The sequence below is a fragment of the Bos grunniens genome, chromosome 24, assembly GCF_055505025.1.
Source record: "Bos grunniens cultivar Pamir isolate PY7600 chromosome 24, Bosgru_T2T1.0, whole genome shotgun sequence".
Taxonomy (NCBI): domain Eukaryota; kingdom Metazoa; phylum Chordata; class Mammalia; order Artiodactyla; family Bovidae; genus Bos; species Bos grunniens.
The window spans coordinates 46,011,936-46,038,425 of NC_141188.1; the positions used below are offsets into that span (position 1 = coordinate 46,011,936).

The window sequence follows — 26,490 nt, forward strand, 5'->3', positions numbered from 1 at the left end:
GAGGGATGGAAGGGAGCCAGAAATGAATTATGAAGTCATGGTGGTGGTTTGGGTAAAGGGGATGGGGGACTAGGTAGAAAGGATCAGGTTTGAGAAATGTTTTGGAGGCAGAAGAACAGGATTTCTTGACAGGTATGTGACTACATTTGTCACAGGTGAACTATTTGTCCAGGTGAACTATGACACAGTTCTGTCACTGCATAGCCATGCTCTGTACAGAAGTCTTGACTTTGTCACCAATGAGGAGTGTGTGTGTGTGTGTGTGTGTGGGCACATGTGCCTGCATTTCTCAGCACTGGGACCATTCATGTTCAAATACTCCTGAAGGTTTGGGTATTTTTTCTTTTAAATCAAATATTAGGCTCGTTTATTGATCTTCCCATCTAAAAAGAATGAGGTGTGGGAAAAAGAGTAATTTAACACATACTTTTTAATAGTTCTTTGGTCTTTTGCTCAATTTACACAGAATCCAAAAGGACTGTTTACCACTGTGTGGTTGTTAAACTGTTGCCTTTCCAGGCAGACATGCCTATAAAGTCATTAATGTATTTATGAGGAACCATGTGGACAGGAAATAACCCATTTTATACCCTAAAGAGAATGTTTTTCTCTTAGCCCTTCCTTCAGTTCAGTCTGGGTTAAAGTGATTAGACAGCTTGTAGGTGATCTCTGGCTAAAGTAAGCTCCTTATTCCACCTGGTCCTTGCCTCCTCAGTTCTCTACTTCACCAGGAAGGAAGGATTGGCATACACCATCCTCTGGGGATTCTCCTTTTCAAGTTCAGACCAGGGCAGGCACGGCCATCAATCTTCCCCATCTGTGTCACTAGTCCTGTATTTTTGTTGTTGTTTTCTGCAGCACAGACAATCCTTCTTATAAGGACCCAGACTTTTTCTGTGTTAGTTTCCATGCTAGTTACCTTTCCTAGTCTTGTTTCATGGAAGAGGGACTTTTGGCTTCTAGTTTGTAGATAAGGAGGTTGCTTCTTGGCAAAAACCTTTGTGCAGATGGCTTTTTTCCCAAGAGTTAATTATGGAGAATCTACTGGTATTTGTCAAGGCACAAGATTGGGAACTTTAATTTTGCAGAAGTGTCCATCTATACTCAACCAAAGAATGAGGGACATATTTGCCTCTTTTATCTCTCCCAACTGAAATGCTCTCCTCCTTCCCCTCTGCTTATTAATAGTTCATTTTTTTTGAGAAAGGAGTCTCTTCTGAAAAACCTTCTCAGCCTTCCAAAGTTACACTGCTTTTTCTCCTCTCAGAATTTCATCTAGAGCCCATTCATCTACTCCCTGGGGCACCTGTGTGATTGTTGTTAGACATGAATCGTAACTGAATCTTCTTGAGAGTGGAGGGAATGTTTATGTGGGATTTTGTCCATAGAATGTAACTACGACACCTTACCTAGAACAGTGACTCAGAATTACTTAATATTCAGGTCAAGCACTGTTGATTTTCTGAACTGTTCCCAGTCCTAGCACTTCTCCTGTGTGGTGCCAGGGTTTGGGTTTCTTGCATAGGGTGTTGAGGTTGGTAACCTGCCAACCCTTTAATAGCCAAACCACTTTTTCAGTAGAAGTCCGTCATGTTCACCTGGCATCAGAGGAAACCTGTAGGTATTTCTATGGGTCAGCTGGGTCTGGGGACGCTTGAGTAGATACCAGAGAGTATTCTTCCAAAACACAAAGCCCTCTGTGGAGTGAGGGCCAGAAGATCAGGAAGTTCTCAGGAGAGAACACACCATAAAAGGTAAGGGCTGGTGTTTGCCTGCAGAGGTTGGGGTAAAAGACATCCGATGCAGCCAGGAGTCATGACTTTAGGCTTCTGAAAATGCTTTCCTGTTGCAGTCTTGTCAGTTATGTTCAAAATGCTGCCCTCTTGTATATAAATGCAGTGGATTCTGTAGCTATCAAGGCCCGGGACCTTGGCATAGATGTTTAAGAGTAGGTAGTAAAATATCTCCTCAGGACTGGACAGCAGCTGCCCAAGTGGAATGAATACTAGTGGCTGATGTTACATTGGAGCTAAATATAGCTGGTGCTCCTGTTCATAGGACTGCATCTGAGCCCGGGTAGGGGTGCTCCTCAGGGCACTGACTTCTTAGACTGTGTCTCAACAGATGCCACTTCCAGACTCTGGCTTTCCCTCCTTCCCCTCTGTTCTCTTCTTTCCGATTACTCTGTCTTTTCCTCTTTCCTCTCTGACACTCCAATCCCACCCCCACCATCCCCACATACTTTTCTTGATAGTGAAGACAAGGAGTTAACTTTTTAGTTAACATTGAAAAATTTTCCTGATGTTTGCTTTTTCTCGGTCTTTCCTCCTCGCCTCTTTGCCTGATCTTTTTCTCGTTCTCTATCTTCTTTTATTTTTTTCTTTGTTGTTCATTCTCTAAGTCCTGGTCCAGTCCAACTCTGTGACCCCATGGACTGCAGTACGTCAGGCCCCCCGTCCTTCATGATATCCTGGAGTTTACTCAAATTCATGTCCATTGAGTCAGTGATGCTATCTAACCATCTCATTCTCTGCCACTCTCTTCTCTTTTTGCTTTCAATCTCCAGTTTTTCCCAGCATCAGGATCTTTTCCCATGAGTCAGCTCTTCATATTAGGTCAGCAAAGTATTGGAACTTCAGCTTCAGCATCTATCCTTCCAATGAATATTCAGGGTTGATTTCCTTTAGGGTTGACTGGTTTGATCTCCTTGCAGTCCAAGGGACTCTCAAGAGTCTTCTCCAGCACCACAGTTTGAAAGCATCAATTCTTTGGCACCCAGCCTTCTTTATGATCCAGCGCTCACATTTGTACATGACTTGAAAACCACAGCTTTGACTATATGGACCTTTGTCGGCAAAGTGATGTCTCTGCTTTTTAATGTGTTGTTTTGGTTTGTTATAGCTTTTCTTCCGAGGAGCAAGTATCTTTTAATTTCGTGGCTGCACTCACTGTCTGCTGTTATTTTGGAGCCCAAGAAAATAAAATCTGTCACTGCTTCCACTTTATCCCCTTCTACTTGCCGCGAAAAGTGATCTTAGTTTTTTAAATGTTGAGGGTGGCTTAAAACTTGCACCCTCATTAAGTGGCTCTTTAGTTCCTCTTCACTTTCTGCCATTAGAGTGGTTTCATCTACATATCTGAAGGTGTTAATCTTTCTCCCAGCAGTCTTGATTCCAGTTTGTGATCCATCCAGCCCTGCATTTTGCATGAGATACTCTGCATAGAAGTTAAATAAGCAGGGTGACAATGTACACCTTTCCCAATTTTGAACCTGTTCTTTGTTTCATGTCTAGTTCTAACTGTTGCTTCTTGTCCTGCATATTGGTTTCTCAGGAGACAGGTAAGGTGGTTTGGTATTTCCATCTCTTTAAGAATTTCCTGTGGTTTGTTGTGATCCTTACTGTCAAAGGCTTTAGTATAGTAAATGAAGCAGAAGTAGATTTTTCTTTTTAAATTCTCTTGCTTTTTCTTTGATCCAATGGATGTTGGCAATTTGATTTCTGGTTTCTGGTTTCTCTACCTTTTCTAAATCCAGCTTGTACATCTGGAAGTTCTCAGTTCACCTACTGTTGAAGCCTAGTTTGAAGGATTTTGAGCATAACCTTGGTAGCAGGTGAAATGAGTACAGTTGTATGGTAGACCTCAGCTGATTGCTGTCTCCACATTCTGTCCACAGAACTGAGATTTGAGGACAACTAACACAAGAAATTACCCCTCTCCAGGTAGAAGGCAATGGCACCCCACTCCAGTGTTCTTGCCTGGAAAATCCCATGGATGGAGGAGCCTGGTGGGCTGCCGTCTATGGGGTCGCACAGAGTCGGACACAACTGAAGCGACTTAGCAGCAGGGATTTTAAAGTATAGGAAGACTTTGAAGCTAAAAATCCCCCAAGACCTCAAGGAATGAAATAACGCACTAATAGGAGTATTTTCAGCATACTACAAGTTGACGTTGGAAACTCGGGACGAGGAACCTGTTCGTGGTTGAGGGATTGACTTGTTTTGTATGTCTAATGGCTGCTAGGCACTGTGGGAATGACTGTGAACCTATGTGTGTGCATGCGTATAGAGGCAGGGTGTGGGTGTGTGTATGTGGGGTGCAAGCTTGCATGTGTTCTTACTCCTCCTCTTTCCCGTCTCACAACCTACCAGTTCCTCAGTTCCTTAGTCAAATCCACCCTCCTCCCCTTCAGAAAGTCATTTTGGACTTTTTGAGAGGTGCTACAACCTGGACATACGCTTTTTATAACTTTTGTTATATCCTGTTGTTCTTACCACTTGGTATGTATTTACAAGGTCTGTTGAACTCTTCTTAATTTTAGGCATTTCCTTTTTCATCTGAGCCAGACTAAAGGTATGAACTGTCTTCTTTTGGGTTTCCCTATGGCCTCAGCAAGGCCCTGAGTTCAGCTCTGATACTGTAGGATTAGAACATCTAGGGTTTGGAAGTCCAAAAGAGACTGACTGTCTCAGCTAGTTCATTCAACAAGTGAGATAATGGAACACTTATTCCACTTACTAAGGTCAATCAGCTAAGGCAGCCTGTCATGGAGGGGAAGCAATTCCTCCAGCCTCATTCCTCTATACTAAATTTTAAGTGTCTGAGCTGGATGTCAGAACAAAAGGCTGGAAGGTCCTCCATGGTCTGCCTGAGATTGCTGGGGAGTCTCGAAGTCATGCTTCAGACCTTCCATTCCTCTTTGCCCCATTACACACTTCTTGACATTGCCATTATTCTAAAGTATCATATGTGTGCACATATCCATAAAGGCAGAAGGTGAAGTGAGGGAAATGCCACATTAGGGAATAAGAAGAAAAATTAAAACGTGAAAGGAAAACTGATCACCTGGGAGAAAAGCGAGATCCTCATTCATTGTTTTAAATTATTTTCCCTTATGGATACCTTTCAAATACTGCCTTTTTTTTTTTTTTTTTTTTGGTTAAAGCCTGTGAATCTGTCTTCTGCCATTGGCATTCTCTAGCAAGAATGATCACAAAAGCTTGTCCCTTGCTAATGCATCATGTCTGAGTCTTCCATGTAACACTGTCTCCTGCTTTCTTTTGGGGAAAGGTTAATTCTAAGTTCTCTCTCTCCCTTTCTCTCTGTTATCACTGATAACACAGCGATTTCTGTGTATCTGTCTGCATGCACTCATGCTGGGTCATTTTGGTCCTGTCCAGCTCTTTGTGAACTATGGACTGTAGCCAGGCAGCCTCCTCTGTTCATGGGATTCTCAAGGCAAGAATACTAGAGTAAGAACCCTTGTCTCTTACATCTCCTGCTTTGGCAGGCAGTTTTTGTTTTTGTTTTTGTTTTTGTTTTTCCTACTACTAGTACCATCATCTATCTAAAGGTATTTATATCTCAGTGTGTTGGAAATTTCTCACCTATGTGACTACTAGTAACACTTAAACTCTAAACATGCTTAAAACAAGTTTATGTCATCGGACTGAGTTTTAGTTTTCCACCATACATTTGTGCTCATGACAGGAAGCTTCTCTTCTGATTGTGGTGCCGTAATGCAGTACCTTATGGTAGGAAGACTCAGTTTCCTTCCTCTTTGCCACCTCAGCCATGTCTTCCCATCTTTTGATGTCTAACTCCTATTTGCACTTTACTCAGCTCAAACTGACAGCTTCCATCTGGGAATTCCATTACCACTCACAGTAAGCCCTGGGCAACCAGTGTGCCACTGGGCGCACAACTGTTCTAAGTGTGTCAGTTTTCACTTTCTAACTATACCGTGAGCTCTGTAAGGCAAGGGTAGGAATCTTATATTTTTTTGTGACAACAGTTTTGCATAATGATCTTGGCAATATAATGCAAGCTGAGGCTGTTCAAGACTCAGGGTACAGGGGACTGTATATATTAAAAGCACATTTTATAGATTTTACATGTAGTTCTTCCTTGATTGTACACTTACGCTGTAGAATTAAATTTTATGTCCACCAGTTCTATTTTTCCATCTTAAGAGTTTATTTTTTGTTGTTTTCTGTTACGATGTTAGTAGCTACTCCACCAAGAAGCATTTAAATTTGTTTTACCCAATTTAGAACCATGGAATCTTTTCTATCTTATCTTAAATTATCCATGCACCATCATAGAGACATTTCCATTCATATTTGGTGACTTTATTTTGTTTCATTTTGTTTTTGTTTTCAAATGTTTCAAGCCAAGAGTACTTGGCAGTTTTGCTTTAACTTTGAAAGCCAAAGAAACCCCTAAATGATAGTAACATAGGATCCCCTGGGCCAGTCAACATTTTATCATTGTGAATTTATTTGCTGAAGGCCCTTTATGCCTCTTTGCTTAATTTTTCAATTATTCCTCATACTGGGGAACTAATAGAATCATTCATTTGTAACAGATTTATACTGCTAATTTAGACTGTCCTGCATAGTACTTCTGCTGGAACCCAATACTCTCTGGGACCTCAAGGGCCCTTTGTACCAGAAGGCATGAGGTCAGGCCAGCCCCTCAGAAGAGGACACTAAATAACTATTATTGTTATTATTATTTCTTCTCATTGAGTTATCTTCACAATATTAGGTTGTTTTCCATATTTTTTGTATGTATGGATATAACCAGTTTTGGCAGCAACAAATGTTATTTTTGACTCTTCCCTGAATTATCTTGACCTTCTGATTACAAGAAGAAGAAATGAGTCCTTTGGGATGTATGTGGAAGAAGTCCAAGAGTAAGACATAGACTACATATCTTTTTGGCCTCTGTCTCTCTGTCTCTGCTTAAACTCAGACCCTCTTCAGCATTCACCTTTTTTTTTTTTTTTTTGGCACTCATCAGAGATACAGGAGATACACACTTGGAGGCTGAAGGAAAGAAGTTTACTCAGGAGGTTGAGGCAAGGCCCAAGGGGATTAGACATTTGGGTTGAATCTTGAAGGACAAATAGGATTTGGCTAGTTTAAAAGGGTATTCCAGTTAGGGTATGATGCTATAGAGAATGGCCGCTCTGGAGGGAAGTGACAAGCTAAACAATGATGGTTGGGTCCTGATGTTGAAGAGTGAAAAGACCAAGCCAAGAAATTTGGTCTTCATCCTCAGAACAAATAGAAGCCATGAGAGCTTAGAAATAAGGCAGTGAGATCTTCATATGTGCCCCTTACCAAGCTGTTTCCAGTGACAGAATGGAGACTAGAAGGTATTGAAAACCTACCAATCCTCTGGAGGCTCTTGTGGTTCCAGCCACTGCTCCCTCTCTATACTTGGAGTCTAGAGATACTAATGTCTTCTCTACGAACCACTCCTCATGCTTCCCATACATCCATTCATACCATTGTAAATTAACTCTCCTTAACTATCTTGATTTTAGTGTGGTCAGCTGTTTCAAGACCTTGGCTGATACGCCCTCCTTCACACTTCCTTATAATTATTTGTTTCTATGCTTGTCTCCCCATTAGCCTGTGAGCATTCAAAATGCAGGGTGTGTCCATTTTCCATTCACTTTTCTTTCTTTTTTATTGAAATATAGTTGTCATACAATAAATACTATGTTAGTTTCAGGGATGCAGCATAGTGATTCAACATTTAAATAAATTACAAATGATCTCCACATTGTCTAATAACCATCTATCTCCATATGAAGTTATTACAGTATTATTGACCATATCCCGTATGCTGTACATTACATCATCCTGTGACTTATTTTAGAACTGGAAGTTTATACCTCTTAATTTCATTCATGTATCTCACCCATTGTCCACCCTGCTTCCCTCTGTATCTATGAGTCTGTTTTGTTGTATTTTGTTTGGTTGGTTGTTTTTTAGGTTTCACATATGATTGAGATCATATGGTATTTGTCTTTCTCTGTCTGACTTATTTTACTTAGGATAATACACTCTAGATCCATCCATGCTATTGCAAATGGCAAGATTTCTTTCCTTTTTAATGGCTGAGTAGTGTTTCATTGTTTGTATATTTATATATCACATCTTCTCTATCCATTCATCTATTGATGGGTTGCTTCCATATCTTGGCTATTGTGAATAATGCTGCAATGAACAAGGAGGCATATTTGTTGTTGTTGTTCAGTTGCTAAGTCATGTCCAACTCTTTGTGAACCTATGGACTGTAGCACTCCAGGCTTACCTGTCCTTCACTATCTCCCAGAGTTTGTTCAAACTCATGTCCATTGAGTCAGTGATACTGTCTAACCATCTCATCCTCTGTCACCCTCTTCTCCTTTTGCCTTCAGTCTTTCTCAGCGTCAGGGTCTTTTCCAATGAGTTGACTCTTCACTCATCAGGTGGCCAAAGTAATGGAGCCTCAGCTTCATAGCAGTCCTTCCAGTGAATATTCATGGTTGATTTCCTTTAAGATTGGTTTGAACTCCTTGCAGTCCAAGGGACTCTCAAGAGTCCTCTCCAGCACCACAATTCAAAAGAATCGATTCCTTAGTGCTCAGCCTTCTTTATGGTCCAACTCTCACATTTGTACATGACTACTGGTAAAATCTTGCCTGGAGAATCCCATGGACGGAGGAACCTGGTGGGTTACAGTCCACGGGGTCACAAGGAGTCGGACACGATTGAGCGACTTCACTTTCACTTTCACTGGTAATATCAGTAAAAGGTCCATATAGTTTGGACTATATGGTCCTTTGTTGGCAAAATGATGTCTCTGGTTTTTGATATGCTGTCTAGGTTTGTCATAGCTTTAATTCCATGGCTACAGTCACCATCCACAATGATTTTGGAGCCCAAGAAAATGACATCTGTCACTGCTTTCACTTTATCCCCTTCTATTTGACATGAAGTGATGGGACTGGATGCCATGATCTTTGTTTTTTGAATGTTGAGTTTTAAGCCAGTTTTTTTCACTCTCCTCTTTCACCCTCATCAAGAGGCTGTTTAGTTCCTCTTCATTTTCTGCCCTTAGAGTGGTATCATCTGCATATCTGGAGTAAATACCCAGAAGTAAAATTGCTAGTTTGTGTGATATTCTAGTCTTGGTTTTTTGAGGATTCGCCATTCCTTTTTCTATAATGGCTGCACCTATATTCATTCCCACGAACAGCATGAAGTTTCCCTTTTCTCCACATCCTCACCAACACTTGTTATTTATTGTTCTTATGTCACCCATTTTCAACTCTTTACTAGTGCAACTGAAATTTGCCATTTGCCAATTAAGTTTTATTTGAGGCGGTGATTTCAAGTCGAGAAAGGTCAGCGTTAACCAGGGTAGCTCAGGAGGACTTCAGAGGGGAGACTGACAAGCATGTGCTGGTTGGGATCTATGAAGAGAAACTGAGCGTCATTCTAGGAAGAATGGAAGACCGTGGGTTGATAGGAAAGCAGGAGACACTTGCAGGGGCCACAGAGCTCATCTCTTGTGGGACACAAGGTGGGTTATGTGGAGAAGCAGCGGGAAGTACATTTATGGAAACCTACTTCCGGTCTAGAATTGTTTCACTTTCTTATTACATTTGACTCTAGCTAATCTTAGCATGATTTTGCTGACCCTTGAGCATTCACTGTAGTAAGGTAAGGAAAGAAGTTTCAGAAACTAACCTAAGAAGAAACATTTTCAAAACAAACACACAAAAAATTGCCATCAACCAACTTTTTTGAGTAATCATGGGTTATTACAAATCTTTTGTTTCCCCATTGTAATCACCAGCAGGATGTGCAGTCTCTGCTAAGTAGGATTAGGTGACCTGCAGTGGGATATAACAGCTAATGGTGCTGATTGCTTCTCTGTTTTAACTTTTGGAAGCAGAATCATAAAAGACAATTTTTTGGCATGAATATTTCCACTTCCCCCAGTGAAAACATTGTGCTTTTCTATTGAGATACTACAAGGTTCAGATGGGCCCAATAGGGAGGATGTAGCAGGTGTATGTGGAGAAGGCAATGGCACCCCACTCCAGTACTCTTGCCTGGAAAATCCCATGGACGGAGGAGCCTAGTAGGCTGCAGTCCATGGTGTCGCTAAGAGTCAGACACAACTGAGCGACTTCACTTTCACTTTTCACTTTCATGCATTGGAGAAGGAAATGGCAACCTGCTCCAGTGTTCTTTCCTGGAAAATCCCAGCAATGATGGAGCCTGATGGGCTGCTGTCTATGGAGTCTCACAGAGTTGGACACGACTGAAGCGACTTAGCAGCAGCAGTAGTAGGTGTGTGAGGAACTAGATTTTTTGAAGGAGTATATAAGAAACAGTTGGATAAATATGGGTAATATGACTTTCAAAACTGCAATTCAGTTCAGTTCAGTTCAGTCACTCAGTCATGTCTGACTCTTTGTGACCCCATGAATTGAAGCACTCCAGGCCTCCCTGCCCATCACCAACTCCTGGAGTTCACTCAAACTCACGTCCATCGAGTCAGTGATGCCATCCAGCCATCTCATCCTCTGTCGTCCCCTTCTCCTCCTGCCCCCAATCCCTCCCAGCATCAGAGTCTTTTCCAATGAGTCAACTCTTCGCATGAGGTGGCCAAAGTACTGGAGTTTCAGCTTTAGCATCAGTTCTTCCAAAGAACACCCAGGACTGATCTCCTTTAGAATGGACTGGTTGGATCTCCTTGCAGTCCAAGGGACTCAAGAGTCTTCTCCAACACCACAGTTCAAAAGCATCAATTCTTCGGTGCTCAGCTTTCTTCACAGTCCAACTCTCACATCCATACATGACCACTGGAAAAACCATAGCCTTGACTAGACAGACCTTTGTTGGCAAAGTAATGTCTCTGCTTTTGAATATGCTATCTAGGTTGGTCATAACTTTCCTTCCAAGGAGTAAGCGTCTTTTAATTTCATGGTTGCATTCACCATCTGCAGTGATTGTGGAGCCCCCAAAAATAAAGTCTGACACTGTTTCCACTGTTTCCCCATCTATTTGCCATGAAGTGATGGGACCAGATGCCATGATCTTCATTTTCTGAATGTTGAGTTTTAAGCCAACTTTTTCACTCTCCTCTTTCACTTTCATCAAGAGGCTCTTTAGTTCCTCTTCCCTTTCTGCCATAAGGGTGGTGTCATCTGCATATCTGAGGTTATTGATATTTCTCCCGGCAATCTTGATTCCAGCTTGTGCTTCTTCCAGCCCAGCATTTCTCATGATGTGCTCTGCATATAAGTTAAATAAGCAGGGTGACAATATATAGCCTTGACGTACTCCTTTTCCTATTTGGAACCAGTCTGTTGTTCCATGTCCAGTTCTAACTGTTGCTTCCTGACCTGCATATAGGTTTCTCAATTAATTTAATTAAACTGCAATTAAATAATCCTAAAAACAAATTTCTCTTCATTCTCATATAAGGGCAACTCCATGAAAACTTGAAAATTCAAAAAATTAATTCTGTGAGTATGTATAATCTCTGATCTCTTAGTCTGGACTTACATGTTCCAGGGAAGTATGGTGTGTGTGTGTTTGTGTGTGTGTGTGTGAGATTCCTGATCTCAGACTTTAAAAGAAAATTAATATGCCATCTAGAAAGACTCTTTGGACCTGTCTTAGGAAATGGATATAAGGGGATCTGGCCCATACAGACTAGGTCTAGGGGTTATTCGTGGCCTTTAGCATCTTGCTGGATCTATGGATGACTCTCTGTCAAACAGCTTTTCTTGATGAAGTCTCATATACAGATAATATTGTTGCTTTAAACAAAAGCTTCATCTCTCATTACCCACATGTCTAAAAGTCGGGGGTGTGTTGAGTGGAGAAAATTCCAGCCCAAGTGTTAGGAAGTGTGATTCATGGACGATCTGTCTAAAGTGGACAGGAGAGTGAGTCTCTGGAGCCTGGGGGTGGTCAGTGAATTATAAGCAGATTATAAAATAGAAACACCCAGAATAATCCTTTTCAGGAAAGAATCTTAATGCAGAAAGTGGGAGCCTCTATACCTTCTTAGAAGAGCCATTGCTGAGACTGACCCACTCCTCTGGGCTCCCATCTGCCCTGCGAAGGGGAAATTGTCTTTAGAGCCTCCCTGCATGGGTTATTTTCTTCCCCACTGAACAGGTCCCATGGCTTTAATGGATGTTATCTCACTACGTTTGCTGAAAAGAAAAGCAGCAGGAGAGTTCTTATCCATGGTACCCTTTTCTTCATTTTACAAAATATCCCCACCTTCCCTCTCCTCCCAACATATATTCAATCTGCTTTATTTTCCTGTGTGAGGCCTCTGAAATAGGCAGCAAAGGATAAGGGGAAAAAATCAATATTTGAGAGTCAATAGAACTGAGTCTGAGTCCCTTTCTACCTGGTGAGCATTCACCTCTGTGAGCCTTCATCTGAAGTGAAGATCATGACCTAAACAATGTCTGAGGCACCTTATAAGTTTGAAAATTACACAGTTTTCAGGGAAGGAAATAGAAAGTGTATTCCAACGTCTTTATAAAGATGGAAAGAGGATAACTTTATAATATTGGGTTGAAAGAAATGTGCCCGTCTTCATGGTTTCCTGGCATCCATTCACAATTAGATTTAAGCACATTTCAAGTAGAAAAACCCCTAAAGAAACTGAGTCACATGTGAGATATTAATTCCCAAAGCTTTCCTGACAATCGCTTTCACAGCTGAGTGAATGACATTTGATTTCTGGATTGGAAACCTTAATTGTAATATCTTTTGCTTCCTAACATATCATGCCCATTGGGTTTGTGAAACAGTTTTATAGAACTTTCAAGCTTTAGTACTTGATGTAATTTTGCAGGTAGATCACTGTATTGAGGGAATGAGGAAAAGAGAAGTTGAAATGGAAGCCCACAGGTCCAGATTTTCTTGCTCAGAAATATAAAGAAGAATTTTTAAAGCCTGAAGGGATGCTGAATAGCAGCCTAATCTAGGGAGAGGCTTCAGGTGGTCAGTGCCTTGGAATGTCCTGCAGAATTGTATTGAGCTGTGAATATGTACATTTTCTAGGGAGAGCTATGTAAATTTCAAAAGATTCTGAGAGGGATCCAGGACTCAGCAAAGGCCCACCTTCCTCATTTTGAATTAGAGAGATGCATTAGAAAGCTGAAACCCCAAGAGGGAAAGTGCCAGAGAGCTTAGATCCAGGAGTTGAACCCAGATTTTTTAAAAAAATTCTATTGCTTGTTCCTTTTGAGTATTTTGTAGACGACTTTAGACCAGATCTTAAATTTGCAATTCTTTGAAAATACAGTTCTTTATGTTTCTTTATATTTCTTTTGTCTCTTTACACTTAGTTGTAAAGAGACAAAACCATTCTAGCAAGAGATTTTTCAGGCTGCAACCCTGCCTCACGCACCTGTCTAGCTCCATCCCGCTTTGAACATTCCACCAGGCTGAGATGTTTCAATAAATACACACCTGCTTGCTTACATCTGTGTTCACACACACACGTGTCTGTATGCACACGCACTATATAATTCACCGATGTCCTTGTGGCACGACCTCACATGCTCTATAAAAGGAAGGAGACACCAGTAAAAATGGTGAAACATTTGTCCTGGCTGAAAAAAACAGTTATGGGTTTCCTGAAGGGCTGACCATTATCTTCCGTCTTTCTTAGTACAATCATGTGGACTGACTGAACTGTGCCCACCTGAGTATGGAGGACTTCTTACCAGGTAGAACTTGCAATTTTGAAATACAGTGTTTACCGTGACTGTTGAAGATACCCACAGGTCTGAGGAAATATGAGGGCAAAAGGTAATTTTATTTAAAGGTGCCGTTAAACCTTTGTGTTGACAAATGAGTGTCTGCCTTTGTTTTCCTTTCATCTCGCATTGGGAAGATTAAAACTATACCTCAGCACATGCCGCCATGTAGGGGTACCAACATATTGTGAGTAGTGTCTACAAGAGGCCTCCAACCACTGTCTGTCAGTGGGGTTCCCAACAAGGATGGGGATTCTTAGGGCAACTGGCCTAAGCGCTGGCATAGTCATTGAACCTGTCGTCCTTTGCGTGTTCCTACAGACAGCTGTTTTGAGCAGGACGACCCACTGTTTCACTGGAGAATAACCATGTGATCTTGTTCCCTACAGAAATGAGCTCCAGGAGGCCCAGGTGTATTGGGCTGGTGGCCTGAGCCGCTGCCCCATCACCAGTCTCAGGGCTCGTGGAGTTTAGAACTATGCGAGGCACAGAGAGTGCGGTGCAGTGTTGCCCTGTGGCTCATGGGAGCAAACCTCTGCATAAGCCTCTATAGACATCCCTCTTTGCCTCTGTCCTTCAGCGTCTCTTTTCTCATGGCATACACAATACACATTTGCAGAGGTTATGCCGTATGCCACATCGATAGTGGTCTCATTCCTAAAAATGCTTGAATGAATTCATTTTTTTTTCAAATTCTATAACTTTTATTGATACACAAAGGCTCTTTGAATATGTGTGATTTGATTAGAATCCTATTTGATTCGTAGTGCTCCCTAATTTCTATAGAAAATAGCTGAGCAAGAGGAAATAGTCTCTCAAGCTATTGTGGGTGAATTATTTTCTTAAATGAACACTTCATTTTGTTCTCCTCATCATTGTATTTGAGATATTTTTGTACATCATCTTGGCATAGTGTGCCATCCACTTGAATGGTGTCCTGGCAGAGCACCTTTTCTTGGACTGTGGGCGGTTGCTTCTTCTGTGTCAACACTGATGGCTGTTCTCCAGCTGTACATTGAATCACCTCCTACTAACACCCTGAAAATCAAGTTTCTAGTTGTGAGCTGGGATGATTCCAACATGTGAGCTGGAAAATGACAAGTCATGGGCAATGTTTCTAAGCATTTCTGATCGGATGAGAGCCTTAGAGTGCAGGGAATGCCGTACTCCAGCAGGTCTAGGCTTTCTCTAGTTTCAGGATTGTTTTCTTTAATGTGAAAGCTCCACAGGTCAGGGGTGGTGCCAATATTGTTGCTTCCGTGGCATTAACAATAAGTGACTCTAAGGGGTTTCTTTGGGCTCATACCAATGATATATTGATTTTGAATGCCAGTTATCCATAGAGCAGAGAAGAAACAGGCTATAAAAGGGGATGTGTATGCGTGTGTGTATGCTAAGTCTCTTCAGTCGTGTCTGACTCTTTGCGACCCCATGGACTGTAGCCCCCAAGGCTCCTCTGTCCATGGGATTCTCCAGGCAAGGATACTGGAGAGGGTTGCTATGCCCTCCTCCAGGGGATCATCCCGACCCAGGGACAAAACCTGGGTCTCCTGCATTGCAGGCAAATCCTTTACTGCTGGGTCACTGGGGAGGAAGGCACTAAATTGTTTCTCAGAATCCTTTTCCATTGAGTTTTCTACAGTCAAACAAAACTCAAGTTCAGCAGTCCATTCTATGACTCTGTCCTTTCATGAAGAATGTCTTTGAGGCGTTACCATTGGAAGATACTATGTGAAGGTGGATCCTCTCCTAGAATGTCAGAGTACAGAAAAACCTTCTGGCGTCTGCTTGGGAAGAAAAAAGGCTCTTTTCCCAACCTTTTTCCTGGCGAAAACTCTCTTCACTATCAAGAGACAAGTGCTGGACAGAGATGGGAAGAAAGGAGCCAAGAGTCTTGTGGCTCAGCCATAGGCCTCCCAGGCTCTTGGATTTCCTGCAAAATGTGACAGTGGCAGAGTTGAATGCGTGCTAGACTGAGAGTAGGAGGCCTTCTGTGAGATCTTGGACTTCAGTGTTCCCATCTGTAAATGAGAAATTGGAATCAGCTCTCCATCTCCATCAGACTCTGAATTTCTATGACTTTGCCAATCATTAAAAAGGGAAACTTACACAACTTTGCCTTCTGAGGAAAGAGAGAGTATGTGGGAACTGGTCCAGTTTGAAGTCAGTAATTAATTTATTCCACATACACATAGTCATTCTGTAGAGTGTGCCAGACACTGTGCAAGGCTCTGCAGATGCAAGTCTTGAGTCATAAACTCAGAGTCCTCTGAGAGCTGATACCCTAATAGACCACATCTGTTTCTGGACTGAGACCACACGTCTGCTGGGGTGTTAGAACAGTGCTGGTGGCCCTGTCTGCCAGGCCAGATTTATAAGTTCTTTGGTCCAATTCCTGTTTTGAGTTCACAAATACCATTGATCAAGTACTAAATTTAGCAAGTCCTATAGGCTGAAAATATAGTGATGAGTAAGGGCAAGGGCTCTTGCCCTCTAGGAACTCCCAGCCTAATGGGAGATGGAGGCAAAATATGACCTGATGTGGTCTATAGTTGACGCAAGGGCCAAAGTAATGGAGAAGGGGCTCTGAATCCAGTGGGAGTATAGGGAAAGACTGGTAAGTTAGAAAACAGAGCAGGGGGTCAGAGAATCTCACTTGAAAAGCAGAGTATAGAATCTTCCAGAAGCTACTTCTTGCTTGTTTTATTTGGGCAAAGTTCTACAAAAATATACCCAAAACCTGCTTTGTGCAAAACCTGTGCCTAATGCGAGGTAGTTGTGGTGGAAAGGGAGGTTGCAGTGTGAGGGGAAGAGCTCTGGCCCCGTGAAATCAGATGGCAGAGTTCACAGAGGGCCTGACTGCGTGCCTCAGACGATATGCCAGGTGTGACCTGTTTCCTGCCCTTAGCAGTTTTGCCCTTTGCTTGGGGAGACAAGTTCTTTATCCGAACTAGTAAACATTCAAATCATGTTCAAGAATTAAAAAATGATGGCTTTGACAATAAATTCCCTGGATGGTCAGGAAAATAAGCATTTGCCTATAGACTGGAGTAAAAAGGAAATTACTTCAGAGCCACTCAGACTTGAGTTTTCAGCTCCAGTTCACAGTCTTTGGCTGAGAACAGAAAGCCTTGACTTCGGTTCATTATATGTAGAGTGAGGAAGGGCAACCTTGTCTCTTAGAGCTGCTGTGAATTGGAGTTCTTGCAATGTGGAGATGGAGGGGCTTATAGGAACAGTTCTTATATTTAGATTAGATGGGTAGATTGTGAGTCATTTCTTCGTCCCCAGAATACAGGGAAAATTTTCCTGAAAGTGGTGCTGAACTGAAGAGAGTATGCCCCTTCTCTGAAACTAGAGTCTTTCCCCAGTCGTGAAGTCCCCCAGGCTTTGTGTGCCCTCGATTTCTTCTCCTTCATTCCTTAATCCCACTCTGCTCTCTCTCTTTAGTGTAGACCTTGGGTTCAACACTCCTTATGTGTCTGGGTTCTGGAAGAAGAAGGTGCACTGAGACATGAGCTGTAAGGCTTCTGTTTTTGATTCAGCCATAAAGCTTGCATTTGTTCTTCTGGGTTGAAGTAGAGAGGAAGAGGCAGAGTGATGGAGGAAGAGGATAGATTTATTTTCTCTGCAGGTTTAAGAAGTGGAGGTTGCTCTGTGAGGTTGGAAAGAGCTCTGGCCCAAGGGAATCAGAAGTAAACTGAATAGGCCAAGAGCCCAGTCAAATGCCTCTGGTTCCTTAAAATGGAATTTGTTACAATAAACAGAGTGAAGGTTATCTATGGTTTCTCAAACATCCAGATTGGCAAAGCAGAAGTATTATCTGTTGGTTTAAATTATGCCAAATTTTATGTGACCTAGGAAGTAGATGCTTCTAACAGTAAGCAAAGGCTAAAGAAAATTCCCTTCCTAATGACTGCATGTTTGATTAGGGGGGCCACATGGTAAGTCCTTTAAAGTCAGAGCTCTAAGTGAGGAGAAGTACTGAAGGCTTCAGGGATGGATGCAAGCTTGAACTCTGAACTGTGGCAACTCACGCAGCTGTACATGCTATTCTAGGAGGTCAGAATCTGAATAGGTTTTTTAAAAAACTGAATTGTATTTGGTAATCAGATTTGGAGAGGAGGCTTTCCTGGTAGGTGATATAGCATGAGCACAGGTGTGTGGAGGGGGCTGTGAACTTGAAGTATGTGGAATTCAGGGTCTTTGAATTCTCTTTAGCTGTACTGTGTCTGTTGAAATCTCATACATTGGGCCATGTTACTGCCTCTAGTATCATAAATACACTGCTGGGCAGGGAGAACTTGGTGGGAAGTTGTGGAACTGTTGGGCCTGACACATACGGTGCCAGGAGCTCGGTATAGACTTGGATTCTTATTCTCTCTTCAGTTCAGAAATCAAGCTACTCACCGATATTTACTAAGCTCTTACTATATGCCCGGTGCATGTTGGGCAACAAAGGATAATAAAAGAAAATATAGTTCCCACCCGTAAGAATTCATCTTGGGAATTCCCTGGCAGTCCAGTGGTTAGGACTCTGTACTTGCACTGCTATGGGGCCTGGGTTCAATCTCTTAAGTTCAAATAAGATCCCTGGTTGGGCAACAAGCTGTGTGACCTCCCCACTCTGCGCTCCTCCCCCCTTCCCCCAAAGAAAAGATTCTCTCTTGGTGAGGAAACAGAATTAGATTATATACTGCTGCTGCTACTGCTAAGTCGCTTCAGTCGTGTCCGACTCTGTGCAACCCCATAGACGGCAGCCCACCAGGCTCCCCCTGTCCCTGGGATTCTCCAGGCAAGAACCCTGGAGTGGGTTGCCATTTCCTTCTCCAATGCATGAAAGTGAAAAGTGAAAGTGAGGTTGCTCGGTCGTGTCCAACTCTTCGCAACCCCATGGACTGCAGCCTACCAGGCTCCTCCATCCATGGGATTTTCTAGGCAAAAGTACTGGAGTGGGGTGCCATTGCCTTCTCCAAGACTGTATACAATCTAACATTAAACTGTATGGCAAAATTCATCAGGACCTCAGAACTTAACGACGGGAGCTATTAGCAAGGCTTTTCAATTGAACTTTATGAGTTGGGTGTGAAGATGGAGTGCCATAAGGAGGATTCTGCGTCTACTTCCTAGGGGGAAAGGAAGGAAAAAATGGGCAAAAGTTATTCAGGATGTCCAATAAGATTCATTTTACCAATCCCCTCTGTTGCTGCTATTTAACTTGGTCATTTTCTTGGGACTGGGTTCCAGATATCTGAAGCCTTTTTGACACTACTTCTTTTTTTTTCTGTTGTATCAAGATATAATTGATGTATAACATTCAGTTTAAGGTGTACAATGTATATATTCATTGTATATAATGCAATACATGTATATATTGTGAAATGTTTAACACAATATGGTTAGTTAACACATCTTTCACCTCCCATAATTATCATATTTTGGTTGTTGTTGTTATGGTTGACACTACTTTTGGGTACTTGGAGAAGGCAATAGCACCCCACTCCAGTGCTCTTGCCTGGAAAATTCCATGGACGGAGGAGCCTCATAGGCTGCAGTCCATGGGGTCACGAAGAGTTGGACACGACTGAGTGACTTCACTTTCACTTTTCACTTTGATGCATCGGAGAGGGAAATGTTAACCCACTCCCATGTTCTTGCTTGGAGAATCCCAGGGATGGAGGAGCCTTGTAGGCTGCCGTCTATGGGGTTGCACAGAGTCAGACACGACTGAAGCGACTTAGAAGCAGCAACTTTTGGGTACTACTAATACCAGTGTTTAATATCTTTGTGTGATTTGGGCCTGTGGTGCTTTCTAGTTTATACTTCTTTCTTGCTTCATTGTCCCAGAAGGTCCATGGAGTCAGCAAGATACACTCTTCTCCAAATCTGATTATGAAATACAATCCAGTTTTTTTTGTTTTTTTTTTAAATCTGTTCAGTTTCTGACCTCCTGGATACCATGTACAGCCGCATGATTACCTGACACAAGAGGCCACAGTTCAGAGTGCAACAAGCTTGCGTCCATTCCCTGAAACCTTAAGTACTGCTGCTCACACAGGTCTGTGACTTTAAAGGACTTGCCATATGTGTCCCCTAATCAGACATACTCCTCTGTTAAGGATAAAAATGGAGTCAGGATTACACATTTACTGCTCTGGTCAATCAGCACAATTTCCATCTTTAAGATGGTCTTTGAAGTTGAAACATATTGTTTCTGTTGCCAGGCAGATGAGGAAACTGAAACTGAGATAGGCAAAATGACAGTCTAAGGAGGCACAGATGCCCAGTGACAAGGAAACTGCAGCCTCTCTGGGCCTTCTGTTTCTTCACCTGTGAAGTGACAAGCTTGAAAGAGATGATGGAGGACCCTCCCAGCTCTCCATCCTGAGTCTGCACCTAAATACAGCTTTCCTGATTCCAAATAAGTGCATCTTCCATTACGCCAGGCTGTTTCTTTGTCTGAACAAAGGTGATTTGATTCCCCAAGTCCATAAACAAATTAGAGAAACAGTGGAGAGAGAGCCTGGGAAACAAGGGACAGCAGATGAGAGAAGAGGCCTGCGAGGAGGAAAGGGAGAGGAGGGAGGCTCCCAGGGAGCTTTCTACAAAAGCCAGAGCAGGGCAGGCCGAGCAAGCAGCCAGGGGAATTGCAGCCTCCACTGGCCTTTTTCATTCTGTGGTGTCATTTTCATTCTGTGGCGTCATCTGCCTGGGAATCTGCTAATGGGTGGGAGGGGGCTTAGGGCAGACGCTTTTGCAGGGAGAGAAAGGCAGGGTCTCTGGAGCAGGTGCAAGCAAAGCTACAATGCAAATACTCAGGAAGGATTTAGGGACTGGCTGGAGGGGCAGTGGTGAAGCTTATCCAGGGAAAATACAGGGACAAGTCAGCAGCTGGCTGAAGGGCGAAGGTGATTGAGAGGAGAGGGAGGGAACCCACAGGGAGGGGTATGGTGGGTGGCGGGGGATGACCAGACTCTGGATACAGGCACTGGTAAGTTTTGTATCTTAGAGGTACCTCTATGCCTACCTTTACTAGAAGGGACATTTCCCATTGATATCCCGATATCAAGGCCTTCTCTGAACATCTGAAAAAAGAAGAGGTTCAGATTCACCACGAATGAATCCTTAGCTAGCTGCTTTTATAACCTGCCACAGTCTGTGTTCAGTGGAATAGAACAGCTTAGTGCATCATCTCAGAGTGTCCTAGTCTTAACAAAGAAGCACATTCTCAAATTTTTTAAAAATGCCTTTCAGATTTGTCACTTTCCCCACCTCCGTTCCTCCTCCATGGGTCTTTTTGCCTCTTTCTGATCCAGAATGAGCAAGACTGTGTGTCTTGCTCTTGGTTGACAAGAATGCATTAAACATGGATCCAGCCAGTGATTTAAGAAAATGGATGATCTTCTGGGGCTTGTTCTGTTTGGGGTCAGATGATAATGTTGCCCCTGGGTTAGATCCAGACAGCGCGCAGGGACCTCCAGGTTTATCTTGTGCATTCCCTCAGTTGACAGGAAACAGATCTACACAACAGCACCAGCCCAAATGCATCGTTGAGGGTGGAAGCAAGAGGCCCTGGATCCAAATGACTTCATATAGGGATGAAGTTAGAACCAAAGCATTTATTAAGAGAATTTGCTAAGAGTGCCAGCTGCTCACAGAGACACACTGCGTTTGAAAGCTGAAGCCTTAATTACGTTCCAGACCAGCCCCCTCACCAGATAACCGGAGCCCAGACTGGGCAAACGACTCCCCTAGGGTCATATGGTTAAATACTGGGGTCTTAGAAATATAATATCCAGTCTGTGTCCTTGTCCGTTGGACCTTCCAAGTGCAGAACTCAGCACTGCACTGAGTGTTGCATCTTAGGCTTAGGTTAGGCTTGGTTAGGATTGGGGTTCAGTGACCATGAACTTTCTTTAAAATCAGAGAGTCATCTTGGTCTGGGTTGAACATGGGTCTCAGTCAAACCAGGAGATGAACTATGAGTGGCCACACTTTCCAAACAGAAGTCAGAACACGTGTCTTCCTGAGGATAATGGGCAATAAGATAATGTGACCTTTTGAAAACCAATAAGACACATGTACCAAGCAAACCTGAGAAATCTGGCTCTTAACGATTCTTGGAAATTATAGTCTATGTATACAGAATATATTGACATCTTCCAAGAATAGAAAGATTATTGTATATGACATGTATTTTGTTATTTATTTGCCATTTGGCTTCAATGTAGTTAAGTGTTTTTGGCCACTCACCATCCATGTGGAATTTCATAAATTATCACATTTAATTCTCTTTTACAGCAAGATTGATTGATTTCCTAAAATAGTATAAACATCTGGAAAGTGGCAAATTGGATTCAAACCTTCATCTAACTCCACATTCACATTCTTGTTAGTCTGTGGTTGCCTTTTGAGAAGTAGATTTCTTATTACTGTAGAGATATTTTGTTATAAAGGGCTTCCCTTATAAAAATGAATTTATTCTGGTAGAGATTCAGAGGATCATAAAGTCACTGAACCCTTAAAAAAGAAGGACTTCAGCTTGTTGATCTCAATCCCCTTGCTTTGCAAACTAGGAAGTGAGGCAGGATCTGGGAAGTGACTTTGGCCATGTCAGGCCACACTGAACCAAGACTCCCAGAGGAGTGAGCTCTCAACTCTGATGCACAGACTCCTTGGATTTTAAACTAGTGGCCCTTGGGATAGTAACCAAAGGTTGCCAAGGCCACATGTGTCCGTAGTGGGTTTTTAGTTTCTTAACCACTACTCCCATCCCCCAGTGATAATAGGCACTTTTAAGAGGATTGAAATCACCCCTGCCTGCCTTTTACACAGTTAAAGGTGGCCTGCAGAGAGCTCAGAGGCATGACCTATTACTTCTTTGATATTAGCTGTCTTCACAAAAACATTTGTAAAAATATTTTGAGATTTCTTTTCATGAAAAGAAACACACACACTCATACACACAGTCTCACCAGCCTAAAGGATTAGGTTCGGTTGTTAGAATACTCCTCTCTACCATCTATCTCTGTGAAAAAAATCCTGTGGAGCTCTAATCATTGTTTGTATCTATTTGCATTTGCTTTTACTTAACATTGTCATGATTACTTTCCCATATTTTCTCGATTTTAATGAGCAGATAATATTTCACTGAGTGAATATAGATAAAAATATATATTTTAATAGTCTGCTATTATTGGATTTTTGAAAGCAGTTGAGCAATTCTTATGTAGCTTTTTATTTCTGGGATTGTTTCATTAGGACAGATACTTGAGAGTGGGAGTAGTCCTCCCGTTTTCACTTGGTACATGTGTCTTGTTGGTTTTCAAAAGACAAATCAAAATGCCATCTTTAGGTGGGGGTGGCTGATCACGTGGTTTCCCTTGGGCAGCAATACCAAACACCAGACGTACCCACTGCGCTTCCCCTCTCTCATCAGAATTTCTAAACACTTCCCTGTTACTCAGTCAGCTGAGAGTATGGATATGCTTCTTTCCGTCTCATCCTTCTTCCACAAAGAGTTGGATCTTTTCTTTTTATAGTAAGGCTTACTGTGTATGTTTCCTTCATCGCAGACCATCACACGTTTTTGGAAGTAGATGGAGGGGCAAACAGAAAGGAAGCCCTGTCTCTCATTTCATCTGTACAACATCCCAAATGGGGGCAGAGGGCACCCCTGGGTTACGGCAGGAAGTAGGCCCCCAGAGGTCAATCACCCACTCAAGGGCCCATGGTGGGAGCAGAAGTGAGACTTCCACCCAGAACCTTGTACTCGGAATCCAGTGGTTTCTCACAGCACCATACTGAAGCATGTTTTCATGTTCATATCGAGGCCACACATGGGGCAACCGTCTTGTTCAACTTTGGCTCAGGTGATAAGGCTGTTCTAGCATTAAAGTAAAGCCAGCAGGTAGCAAGTGGATACTAAGAATTTCCGTTGAGAATGATTCTTCCAGAATGGAGTAGGACTGCTTGCAACCTGCTGGTTCCCTTGGGAACAAGATAAATTATAATGAAAAGGTAAGGGTCCAGAGTCAGGCTAGGGCACAGGATCATTCTTGGACAAAAGCTGTTGTATTTGGTGTCCATGTTGCTCACTGCTGGGGATGAATTGAGCAGGCACCTGGAAGCTGGACCAGGCCTGCCAGTCCAGGGGCTTAAGGAGGCTGGCTGAGTCACCAGGGTGTGGCTCTGGCCACTGGTGGCCCTTTCTGGCCTGTCCAGCAGGAGGACATTCCCACTAGGCTGGTCCAGTCTGGGCTTGAAGCCACCCAGCTAAACGACACGTGGCAGGCAGGCAGTAACATGTTGGAATTTGGGTTCTGGAGTCCAAAGCTGAACCTACAGCCTAGTGGTCTCTATGTTTCAGGGCTTACAAGATAGTTGAGAATTATAAATGTTCGGGGAGGACCCTAGAAGGCAGTGGAAGTCATGGCCCCCTTAGTTTCCTAACTTCCGTGGCTTCTGATGAGATGCTTTCCCGGCCACCAACTCTGAGAGCTCTCGCACCTGCTCATTTTTTCTCTATTTGGCCTGAAACTGTGAACCTCATTCTTTCTCTATTGGCCTGAAACACCAGTCCAGCCTGGTGTGTGTGCATCTGCCCTAAGTCTGGCATTTCTGAATGGAAGGATGCAATGGAAGCTTTTTCCCTTGACAACCTGTGCACACACCAGGCACAACTTCAGAAAAACTTCCATGATGTATGGGGGAAAGTTGTGCAGCACTAGCAGCTCTGCTCACTCTGACATTCACACACCACGTTGGAGGTCAGCCCTGAGTGCAGGCAGGGGGAATACACAGACGGGATGACTCTAGAGTCCATAGTCGTCCGTGTCCAGGTCCCCTGGGGTGGCGTACCTTGGGGCCAGCACAGTGCCTGGCACATGGACGTTATTCAGTTAACACTTATCTGAAGGACTGACTGAAGCTGTAGTCCCTGACTGCAAGGAACTCACAATTTAGTGCAGAAAGGCTGGTGGGTTACTAGTCACAGTGACATTATGGTAAGTGACTCAATAGAAATATATACTTGATAACTCGGAAGCCATCAAAGTACCATTTCTTTCACTAAAGTAAGGATTACAATTTCTTATTGGCAGGTAAGGATTCTGCTTCCCACAGGATGTCCAAAAAGATATATTGCTTCCCACAATGATATATTGACTCTGGAATCAGCATGCGTTGGTGGAAAGCAGTCTGGGTTGCAGGTAGGAAGACCTATGTTCCAGACCTCACCAGCTGAATGGCCTCAGGCAAAACCTCTTTGCGCTACAATTGTTTTCCTGTACAAAATCAGAACATTAGCTCCTTCCCTGCAAGGCCTTCTTAAAAGCCTCTACTGGCTCCCCAGCGCTCACAGAATAAAATCCAAACTCTGCAAGGCAGAAACCAAGCTCTCCATAATCTGAGTCATCTCTCTTTCCATTGCACCTGGTATTCTGGTCACAGGGGTCTCCTGAATTTCCATAAACTTTCTTTGTCCTGCTGTGCCCCTATGGGCCCCTATGCAGTGTTCCTTCTGCCTAGAGTAACCTTTCAAAATTGGCCTCTCCAGAGGCTTCCCAAGCTCAATGTCTCCTTTTTTTGGAGTAGAAGAGTTGTCTCCTCACCTGTGGCTGGCCCCGTGCTCCTCTAGGCAGCCTTCTAACGGAGGATTTGCTTCATTTCACGTTTCTTGTTTATGCACTTGTCTCTCTTCTCGCTGGCTTCTGAGAAGCTTTGGATTGCTCCCTCCTCTTCCCCTGTTCCTGACATATGGCTTGGTGTTAAATAAGTGCTTGTAGCATTGTTGAATGTACTGAAATAGACTGGCTCCTTGGTTTCTCTCTCCACCCATGGCAGAGGAGAACCATGGGTGGAGATGGTGAAGCAGATGTCAGTGTTCAGTCTGTTTAGTATTAAAGCAGGTTAGCCAGGGCATGGATCTCCTTGGTGTATTTGGGGATGTGTGCGCTGTCCACAGCTATGAACACCTCCCTTGGGGATCCATACCCACATCTGTAGCAGCACAGCTTCTTCTGGAGTGGCTCTGTGTAGAGCAGAAAGGCAGAAGAGACTGTCGTTCCCTGGAGCCACTGTCCAAAGGATATCCTACTCTTCTGATTAAATTCCCACTTAGCTCTCCCTTTTTTCCCTTTGATTTTCTCTTAAGTGTTCAATCACTGTGTGTTGATTGAGTTACTACATTTATCAGTACAACAGTGACTTCTGCTTTGCAGAATGGAATTGTCCAGGTTGGAGGATGACTGATTCGGAGAAGAAGTTTGCACCCTCCATTTGTGGCCCTTTCATTTAATTCAGCAGCGCCATCCTTCTCTTAGGGACTGTGAAAAGAGAGTTACTTAAGCTCAGGCTATCTAGTCTTGACTCTGTCATCACCAAGCAGTTCCGGGTAGCATCAGGGGAATCAGAACTTTCTGAGCATAATAATCATGTTGCTTCCCTTTTCACTCTCTTCATAGCATCCAACAGCCATGCACTTAAATATTCATCAATTTAAATTTGTCTTCTAAAATCATTGTCAGTGTATATTTAACCACTGACTAGCAAAAAAGTTCCAGTCAAAATGTGAAAGAGTAAAGGTGTTTAAATTAGCTATTCATCCCGAAATTCCTTTCAGAATTCACCAGCTGCCATGGACAAGGGCTTGGTGTTAAGGTTGGGACACTAGAGTGCAGCCCTGTCTTTGCAACCCACGTCTCCACCCCTGCTCTGCATCTGGCCACCCTCTCCTGCTGGTCCTTCCGAAGAGGTCATAGGTATCAGCCTGAAGAACTGAACCTCAACTTGCCCCTACAGTAGCTAGATCCCAAAACTGTGGCCTTCAGGCACAATGCATGGCAGAGGCTCCTCCCCCTTTTGAACGCCCAGGTCTCTGATTGAGCCATCCTCAGCGCTTCCTC

At 43.1% G+C, this 26,490-nt stretch overlaps 1 protein-coding gene across 4 annotated transcripts in view; it reads left to right on the plus strand.

Annotated features, from left to right (window-relative positions):
- The window catches only part of SETBP1 (SET binding protein 1), a 402,738-nt gene that overhangs the window by 129,197 nt on the left and 247,051 nt on the right, over positions 1-26,490 (plus strand). The window contains exon 1 of one of the 4 annotated variants that reach the window (XM_086373345.1): positions 1,674-1,754. The exons of the other annotated variants lie outside the window; for them this stretch is intronic. The gene's annotated coding sequence lies outside the window, so the exon portion shown is untranslated. Of the gene's footprint in view, positions 1-1,673; positions 1,755-26,490 lie in introns of those variants that run through there. 4 annotated transcript variants of the gene reach the window in all.